This window comes from Tinamus guttatus, unplaced genomic scaffold (assembly GCF_059628265.1).
Source record: "Tinamus guttatus ecotype Peru unplaced genomic scaffold, ASM5962826v1 Tinamus_guttatus_pri_ptg000308l, whole genome shotgun sequence".
NCBI classification, from domain to species: domain Eukaryota; kingdom Metazoa; phylum Chordata; class Aves; order Tinamiformes; family Tinamidae; genus Tinamus; species Tinamus guttatus.
In genome coordinates, this window is record NW_028288842.1 from 4212716 (window position 1) to 4222849 (window position 10134).

Below are 10134 nucleotides of genomic sequence, written 5' to 3' on the forward strand. Positions count from 1 at the left end.
AACTTAAAACTTATACCACAACTGTTCACAAAATCATTATGTTGTAACAGGACACAGCAGGAAGCCAGAGCCAAACACACTTCAGTCTCACAGAGATTAAAAATAAGTAAATAAAATAATAATTTATTTGTTTCATTCAGTAAGAGCAGGACTGAAATACACATGCTATGAAAAACCAGAAGGAACAAATTAACAAAAAATTTACAATAGAAATGCCTTTGTAAAGATTAGAAGTCAAAGATTAAAGGACTCTAATTTCAGCAGCAGAAACATCTGGAAACTTTATATGGAAACATACATCAGTATGGCAGAGTATACTTTCTATTGGCTTATGACTTATCCAAAGGTATTTTCATACATTATATTGGTGTAATCTAAAGAAAATGTCCCTTAGGTCAGAGGCAATGAAAGCAAAAGCACCCTCCCAATGGCAGAAGTCTCCTGATGCCAGAATGAAACATGCAAGCCATGCTTAATTCATTGAGAGATTATTCTCTCTTAGCAATACTCTTAAGAAAATTGAGGAGTGATGTAGTTGGATTGAGAAATTAAGCTTTTTCATTTTCTGACACATATATATATACAGATCATATATGCAGGACCAGATCCTAGCGTCTGTGGACCAGACAAAAGTATTCAGGCAGCTCAACTACAGTATTAAAGAGCAAGGCTGAAATCACCCCAACCCAGTCTAAATTCTAAAGCCCTTGACTGTCCTGGAGAGTCCTTGAGGACCCCTCATCCCTGAGCTGAGGACCAGTTTAGATGTGTTCACTCTGGCCTCCTTTCCAAAAGGAGAGCTTTGAGGAGGGAAGGAGAGCTGCCCACTTTGAGCACTTTGCAGGATGAGAGCAGCCACAGGTCTGGCTCTCCTTATGATGAGGCCATTCTCCCTGTCTGAGTTTGCTAAGGATGAGTCTCCTCTGTAAACAGGTGGCACCTATGCCAGTGGTTCTAAAAAGAGGAGAGGAAGCAGGGGAGAGAGAGAGAGAGAAAAAAAAAAAAAGGCAATTCACATATGCAGAGATCATTTAAATACCTCAGTGCAGAAGTTTTGTGAACCTCGCACTCCTGGCTGCTAATTCTTGAGGTTAGAAAAGCGTTCTAATTTCAGGCAAATGAGCTTGGATTTCACACATCCATAACAGTCCAGGTGCTAGCAGAGACCATTCCCTGGAAATAAGCCTCTAGCTGAAGTCTATGCTTTCCCCTCCCAAAACTGGAGGCATTTTGGTAGGTGTTATTATACCTGTGGATCTAAATGGAAACACTGGATGACACGCAAAGTCAGAAGCTACTCCCAGTGGGACTACTAATGGAAATTTCAGGAAAAGCCTCTGAAACTCATTCTAGCTAGTCATGGAGTTTTCGCAATTACAGATGGATCTAAAAACAGGACAGATCCACAGAGCCTACAAAGCCAGAGCAAATTTTAACTTCATTCTTCCTCCACTCTCCTGCATCATGCTGCAGTGAACAGTAGCAAACCCAGACACCCTAGAGTTGATGGAGGTTTAGCTCCAGCACCCTGTTTTTATCCTAGGAGTCTTCACAAGGGTCATTTTTTCATCTTTCTTGGGATTTGCACTGCATGTTTCTTCATGCCCTGAGTAAACAATTTTACATTCTTCTTTAAAAGAGTTTGCTCTCCAGGAAACAGGTTGGGGGAAGATTTTCCAGTTGTATCACAGACCTTCTAAAAATCACAGCAATACTATCAGTTTTTGAAATGCCCTCTATACCTGTCAAACTAAATAAGATTACATATTCATCTGTTCACTAGAGTGTGATGTCATATAGACCCATTTGCTGCAGTTTGAGTCATTATCTTGGCTGACAGTGCAGTGTGCATGATCTGCAAGATCAATGTTGGGTTTATTAAAGAGGAAGATCAGCTATGATTGTTTTTGAATTCTCAAAAGGAAAAGCTGAAGCCAAGATGCCACCCAATACGGGTGTATCTCTGTTACTTAACTAAAGATAAGAGAAAACCAGTTCTGAGGGCAGGTACAAGGAAACACAATAGAAGGAGAGAGCACAGTACTGGAAGAGCTTAGCTACATCATGCTTCATTCCCAAACCGCTGAGCAAGACCAGAGCAGTGAGAGAACAGGACAGAACATGTTTACGCAGATAACCAGAGCTGCTCTTAAATCCATCTCTCTAAGCACTCCCGAGGACACCATGTTTTACTCCTCCACACCACTCAGCTAGTAGATATGTCTAACTCCAGGAGGGAACTGCCTGGTATATAACATCCCTGCCAGGCATGACCTGCAGGGCTTTAATTTGGCCTACGGAAGAGAATTGGAAAGACTAGGTTCAGAAGGTGACAGATTGAAATGCTTTTAGCCAGAAGCTCAAAGCACCAAAAGACTTTCTGATGTGCAGAAGAAATCAGAGGGGCCTGCAGCATAATGCTTTCAGATTAATAATCCTCTATAGATGTGCCTAAATTGAAATTTTCAGACTGAATTTCACAAAGCTGCAAGGAAATTCGTATATGAATCCAGCTGTCAAATCTTTCATCACAAAGGGCCTTGTTCTACGTTTTTAAATTTAGCATTTTTAACTCTTGCCAATAATGCCATATCATGTTTCCCATATCCAAAGCTATTTTTGTCCCAGACATATCTGATGTTCCTTCAAATAAAGTTTCATACAAAGAACATTTAAAACTACTTGTTTCTGTAAGCTATTCTTGGCTAGTGCAATGTTTGTAAAAGTTCAATGGAGCTTACCACATTTGGAGCATAACAGTGTGGTGCAAGAAAGATGAAAAATTCCTGGCCTTTAACAGGAACTTCAGTTAGCCATCTTCAGATGTGCTACGTAAAGCATTTTGGGAGGGGACATTTTTAGGATTTGGTGACTGCCTGCAATAACTACTTGCCAATCACTTACTGAATGCAGCTAGGGGCATGAGTGAAATAGTACTTTTTCTTTCAGCTTTAGTCCTTTTCTGTCATCTAACCAACAAGAGTGAGATAAATAATCATTCAGTGTAGAATGTTCTGATCTGAACATAGCATCAGATTCATGAGGGAAAAAAAAATGTGACTTTTTAAAAACATACCTATTCTTTTGGGATAAATTTCAAGACAAATTCCACTCCTCCCTCCTATGTTCTTTGCATATATGTGGTTGACACACGAATCTTCAAGAACTGCAATATTGTAGTTTATTAACATATTCTTATAGGCAGGTGAGATATGGCATGAAGTCTGATTCTGTCTGAAGACACCACAGAAGTAGTGTTTCATTTGGTTGGTAGTTAAACAAACACACACACCACACTACATCAGAGAGAAGGAAAAAAAATCTGCCTCTATTGATAAGCAACAGAAGTCTGAACACGGAGGTCCTGCTTTGAAAAGGGACACCTTTTACTCTCCTGCTCTGAGAACACAGAATATTCCTCAATCAGCTTGGCTTATCTTGGTCTACAAATAGTATTTTGAGTAGGCAGATACGCTTGGCTAAACTAAAGGGAATCTCTTAATTCCTAGCATTCAGTATGGAGTTGGCTATTTTACAGTGCATTAACCATACACAATGTTTTATTTATTTTGCTGTCAAAAAACATATGACCTGCCAACCTTATTTCAACTGCTCTTCAAACTGGCTTCAGCCTTGCATGCAACTTTCTGACAATATTAATCTCACAGGCTGTATGTACAGTGATATATGATTCCTGATTTAAACTCTGAAATCCAACCCAGTTTTCTTCTTATATATCTATCTATCTAGAGATTATCACTTAGAATTACCCTAAAATATATGCCCATCTTCCACATTCATTAGTGAAATCATATACTGGGTCATGTTCACCAAAACTAGCTTTCTTCCATTTTACCAAAGAATTTTAAAATACATATATTCATTGCTAAAATATAGTTTTTACTTTATTATGATACTTTCCTATTTGTCTTCTACATCTCAGAGAAGAGGAGCAGGGATGAAATGCTTTTTATGCGAAGTTGCTATTTTTCTTGATGCTTCAGTATTCAGCAGCTAGTTTCGGAGACTAATATTCTTATGTTCCAAGTCCTACAAATGGGACACTACAAGGATCCACAAAGTTTTTTCCACTCTGCGCATGCTATTTCATCGAGAAATGAGGTATGCTGTTAGAAATATACAAAGTTGCTGAACAAAGATGGCCTTAATACAAGCTTGGCATTGTAACTGAGCATTCCTATGCCAAGATTACGACAGCAGGAAATTCAAAATATCATAACAAAATCTCTTTTCCATGTCCCTCTTGCCATTATTAGTTTATATGTAAGAGAGTTTTGTTTAAGAGAGCCCAAACAGCAAATGATCTAAATGATTTCATCATCTAACAATACATACATGTATTTCAGGATATTTTCAGTCATTTTAAAGCACGTAACACAACGTTGACCTTAAAGATTTTGGTTCCTCTGATTAAGCTCAGCAGAAAATAATAGAGTTTAAGGGGAGGTAAGAACCACAGCCCTAGGTGTTATTTAGGATATTATGTCTCCCTAAGTCTAGTACATGCTACCTTCCAGTGATGCCACCCTTATAGTATCAGCATCACAAAGCATGTGAAGTGGCTCATCTTCAAAGCAAAGCCTTAGCTAAAAGCTATCTTCATAAGCAGTTCTGGTGCTGTACAAGTACTTGCACATCCCATCCAGCTGACAGTACTAAAAAGGAGATTACCTCACAACTGAAAAGCAGTAACTAATGATACTGGGAGAAGAGGAAATGAAGGAGGCATCATGTTAATACTGAGGAGGTGTCCTGCTTCTACACTTATTTCTCCTTTACTCCTAATCAAATTTTCTACCATTTCTAGTCTTGAAAGAGTGAATTTGGTCCATGAATTTGAAGCATCCAGAAACATAGGCTCTATATAGTAAATAAAGTAAAATATACTCTAAATTAGATTGATCAACTCCAAAATGCACTCAAGTTGGGGGGAAGAGTTGTTCATTAACAATTTTGTCAGGTGCACCTATTTTAGAATAGGTGTTCTACTGATGTAAACACTTAAGCCAATGAAGTTTCATGTTCATGAAATAAATTTTTTAAAAAGCTATAATTAATGAAAGTTCAAATTCAAATGTGCAATTCCAAGAGCTTACAAAAAAAATAAAAACGTTCTGACAAAAATGTAAGCCACCCATAACTCAATGATCAACAGGATTACGTTAAGTCACTCAGTCATGCTAATTCACCGAGTTTCATTACTAGCTCTTCATTAACACACTCACTGTAATTATGCAAATATCTCTGGGGAAAAAAAAAAAAAGAGTTCATTTCGAACTTTTTTTTCCCCTTCAGTTCTAAGAGAAATGTAACAACATATGTTTTTTAGATACTGAAAGGCAGTGCCTATGAATATATCACCACTACACCCAGTTTATTAATTCAAACCAAGTGCTTTCCTGACTTCAGTGTGCCCCAGCACTGTCTTAAGAATATTGCAAAGGAGAACATCAAATAAATCAACTTTTTTATATACCTGAATCTCACTTTGCCCTAATGTTGAAGTCAGGAGCTTCGGCTTGATGACTTGAAGAATTCCCTTCTCTCTCTCTCTCTCTTTCTGTCTCTCTCTCTCTCCAGTATTCTATGAGTTTTCTAGGACATATTTTGCCATATCTGAATGTGCTGTTTCCTGGACTGTGTGAACCGCACTTGCATGGTATGCTTTCCGATTGCAGACATACAGCCCTTCCTCACATCCCAGCCATGCTTGGGACTCGAGATCAAATATGGAAAAAGAAGTTGGCTGCTTTTGGTGGAAAAGGAAGGTGCTGAGTGGTTGAGGGCACCCTAACTGCATCACACATTTGTGAGAACAGTCTAGGATGCAATGGCAACATCCAAATGAGACACTCAGGTCTCAAGATCAGTGTCTGTCTTGTTGCTGACTAGAATAGGTGAAAAGAGGCAGAGATCATTCATTTACTGCTAACTGGCTATCATCTCAGGAATACCCACAATAATGTTTCCTACAGTACAGGACCTCCAGCCTTCTGCAGCCTTCTTAGTTGTTAGATCCAAGCCAAACTGGATCTCAAGTCAAAGGCAGGGAAGCAATTAGACCTGTCTGACACTCCCAAAGCTGTTCCCTGAGTGAATGTGTTCAAGCACTGAATCCCATACTGCAGCACACACTCTGGTTGTCCTCCTGGACTACTGTCCAGTGCTCAGTACATTCAAAAGTCAAGTCACAGAACCAGCAGAACAGTTACAGTCCAACTGGCTCTGATCACCAAGACCAAGAATAAATATTACTTTGCTGTCTGCACTACCTCCTACCTATTCAAAAATTCAAGAGCACTTATCATCATAATTAACTATTTTGCTCACTGAACAGCTGTATGATCAGATTCGTGACTTCATTTTTAAAAAAGGGGTCTCTTTTTCTATAATAGGAAATATGCACTATGAAGTCTTGGCCACAGTAGAAAGAGTAACCAACCTTCCTCCAGTGTTGCAGGAGGGTCGAGTGAGGCAGAACTTCTTTTAAGACAGCATGACAGAAGTACAGATGCAATCCAGTGTCAAGCAGGCTAGACGAGAGAATCTAAAAATCTCTAATCATACAAATATCTAATACACAAATATGAGGAAGCTGCTCCTACCTCTGTATCTGCTTCTGTATACGGGGTACCCAACTGCCAAGTATATCACATGACAGATATTTGAATATCTCTCAAATTTGCCTAATGACTTTGTCTAGCAAATGTATTTTTCATTTTATAAGTCACTAGAGAAAAGAACTGGACATATTAGATCATGCTATTTCAGCCCCTTAGCACATCACACTTAACTCATTCTATATTTTTTTTCTAATGAAAAGCACCAGTGCATAGCAGTAAATTCAAAAATAAGTGAACATCTCTTCTTATAAAGATGAGATTAACGTGAAACACTGAAGGTCTCTGGGCATGTGCACCCATATACTTCTTTGCTGCATGATCTCACTCCTCACAAAAAACAAACTGTTTAATTCTGATTTTTAAAGAGCGAAATCATTTGCTATATTGAAACAGCTCATTCATCACATAAAGCATTTGATTCTGTCACCTCAAGTACTTGTTAAATCACTTCCAGCTGCTACAATCAAGGGCTAGGTACTTCCAAGGTCTGACACTTTCTGAGCATTACTACACCTTTAAGTATGATTCTTCAATCCAATTCTAGCCTTCATAATAATCAAGTGCCCACTCCACTTAACTTCAAGGCAACTGGGGAACTTGCAATTCTCCATATATGTCTGTATCTGATTTTCAATCAGATCTCTTCAACCCAAGACTGAAAGCTCCTGAATATCAGCTGAATACCACAGCAGTAGCACTTCCAACTAAGCCAGTGCCATTAGCAGCACGTCCCTTGTCAAGCCTCAGTTTCCCCCCCCACCCCACCCGAAGTCCAACACAGTATGTTTAGATTGAGGATTGAGGCTGAAATTAAATATGTCGGGCAGATATTAACTGCAAACACACATGCACACACAGTGCTCACCCGAAAACAGAAAGCACATACCAGGTAGCATTCAACATGTCAAAGAACATTTTTTTTGAATTAAAATGTTTAAACTTCCTGCATTGTATCAGAGAAATACCAAAGATTTTTTAAGGCAACATAATACAATAAGGCACCTATTTAAAGTGTTTTTATTTTTATTTTTATTTTTTTTCCGGCTGCAGACAACTTTTCCTTAGTGCTCGATATGATTCTGTTTCTCTTTCTACTGAAAAGAGCTGTACTACTGACTTACAGAGGGGCAGGGGCATACTCAGTGTCCCATTAATTCTTTCAAATCAGGAGCTGGGAATTTCAGATGTGGCACTCCTTGCTGTTAGCAGGCACACAAAAGCTGCTGGGTGACAATAAAAAGAGGAAAAGAAGCAAGAGATACGGACGCTGGGAAGTGCAAATGAGAAGAGCTAAGATTTGACACAGATGCATTGACTGCTGCCCTGAAAGAAAGGGAAAAACTATAGCTAGCTATAGCTTTTTCTAGTCTAGTGAATAAATAAATAGAAGATGACAGAAAGTCTTTTGGATGCTTATAATGTCAAATACTTTTAAGTGACTGTCTTTCCTTCACACTTATCATTAAAGAACCATATAAAATATACTTATGCTCAGTCTTTGGGCAGGGACATAAGGCTTAACTGATATATAATAACTTAGACATAAATTAGATAGAGATTTGAAGATTGGTTTTTCTTTTAAAAGAGTCCTCTCTTGTTAATTTACCTTTATTATTATTATTATTATTAGTAGTAGTAGTAGTAATAGTATTTTCCCCATCACCACTAGTGGCTCACTTAGCCTGATGAAAACACAGAATTCAAATTTAGTTCCAAAGGAAACCTTCTCAAACACAGGACAAGCATAAATGTATCCTTTTTAAAGATACTTCTAATAGATACATCCACAAATAGAATTTTCCAACAGTTTTTTTGCATTATAGCATTTTTTTTCTAGTGCATGAAAACAAAACATCCAAACAAGAAGTGAAAGCAACTAATCATTCTTAAGTAGAGATGTAAAATTTGCTTTCTAAGCACAAGCAGTAACTGATCAGAAAAGAAAGTAATTTTTGTTTGCTTTTCTCTCAGCATAAATGAAAGGATAGAAATTTCTGATAAGACATGAGTTAACACTTTGGTGTCTCTTCTCTAAGAGTGAGCAGGAACGCGTGGCACTAATGACAACAGCAGTAAGCAGCAAGGGCCAGAAAGCCTGGAATGACAAACAGATGGACTAGCTGCAGTTGGTGATAGCTACCTGCTCTCTGGGTCACAAATTGTAACACAGTGGGTACCAAAACTCAGATTAAAAAACAGCACAACTGATACTTAGTAGGGAGTTAAAGCTGAGCTGTTCAAATGCCACATTCTTTATCCTCTGATCTGCAGCTTCTTTTCCTTTCACCATTCAACCTCATCTTGTACCTATCCCCATGGCTTTATACTAAAAAACAGAACCGCATGAAGGTAACTTCAAGTTATTGCCAAACAACAACTCATATTACGGAAGCGGACAATGGTTGAGATTGGAAGGGACATCTAGAGATCTTCTAGTCCAACCCCCCTGCCCAAGCAAGGACACCAAGACCACATGGCACAGGGTTGCATCCAGGTGGATTCTGAATATCTCCAAAGGAGACTCCATAACCTATCTGGGCAGTCTTTGCCAGTGCTCCATCACCCTAACAGTTAAGAGTTTTTTTCCCCCCTCAAAATCAGGCAGAACTTCTTGTGCTTTAGTTTGTGCCCATTGCCTCTTACCTTTCACTGGCCACCACTGAAAACAGCCTGGCCACCATCCACTTGGTACCTTATCTGAAGATACTTGTATGCATTGGTAAGTTTCCCCTCTCAGCCTTCTCCAGGCTAAACAGGCCCAGCCCTCAGCCTTTCCTCGTGAGGCTCCTCATCTTCCATAGCTCTGCACTGGACCTTACCCTGCTCCAGGCCTCTCTTGTACTGGAGACCCCACAGGTGTGGCCATACTCATGATGTGGCCGAAGGGGAGAATCACTTGGCTTGACCCGCTGGCAACACTCTTTCTGTTCAACAGGACACTGTTGGCTGCCTCAGCACATTGCTCATCCATGGTCAACTTGTCCACCAAGATCCACCCCCCACCCCCACCTCGTGCTCCACAGAGCGGCTCTCCAGCAGGGCAACCGCCAACCCATGCTGGTGCCTGGGGTTACTCCTCCCATGGTGCAGGGCCCTGCATGTGTTGGTGCCTGGGGTTATTCCTCCCATGGTGCAGGGCCCTGCACTTGCCTTTGGTGAAGGCCACAAGCACGTTGCGCCCTCCCCCAATAAAACTCCTGCTCCAGGTGAGGCTCGAACTCACAACCTCGGCATGGCTCCCGCGTACTGCTGTATAAGTACCGTGCGCTAACCGATTGCGCCACTGGAGCGGGCCCGAAAGCCTTGCTGCCCCCGCCAGCTGTATTCCGTGTCACCGTGGCAAGGGACTGGGAAGAGCTCCCGAGTAGCCTCCGTGGCTATGGTACTGCCACTGTGCAGAGTGCATTCCTCCTGACAAGTCTGTGCTTAAGCATCTAAGCATCTTAGTCCTTTTTCTTTCATCTAAGTGCCTATGTTTAAGGGTTCAAAT

The 10134-nt window shown here is 40.1% G+C and overlaps 1 non-coding gene across 1 annotated transcript; it reads right to left on the reverse strand.

Annotated features, from left to right (window-relative positions):
• Positions 1 to 9842: 9842 nt before the first annotated feature.
• Positions 9843 to 9934, reverse strand: TRNAI-UAU (transfer RNA isoleucine (anticodon UAU)). The gene is given in 2 exon segments: positions 9843 to 9878; positions 9897 to 9934. It is a non-coding gene; the product is annotated as a tRNA-Ile (tRNA).
• Between the last annotated feature and the right edge of the window lie 200 nt (positions 9935 to 10134).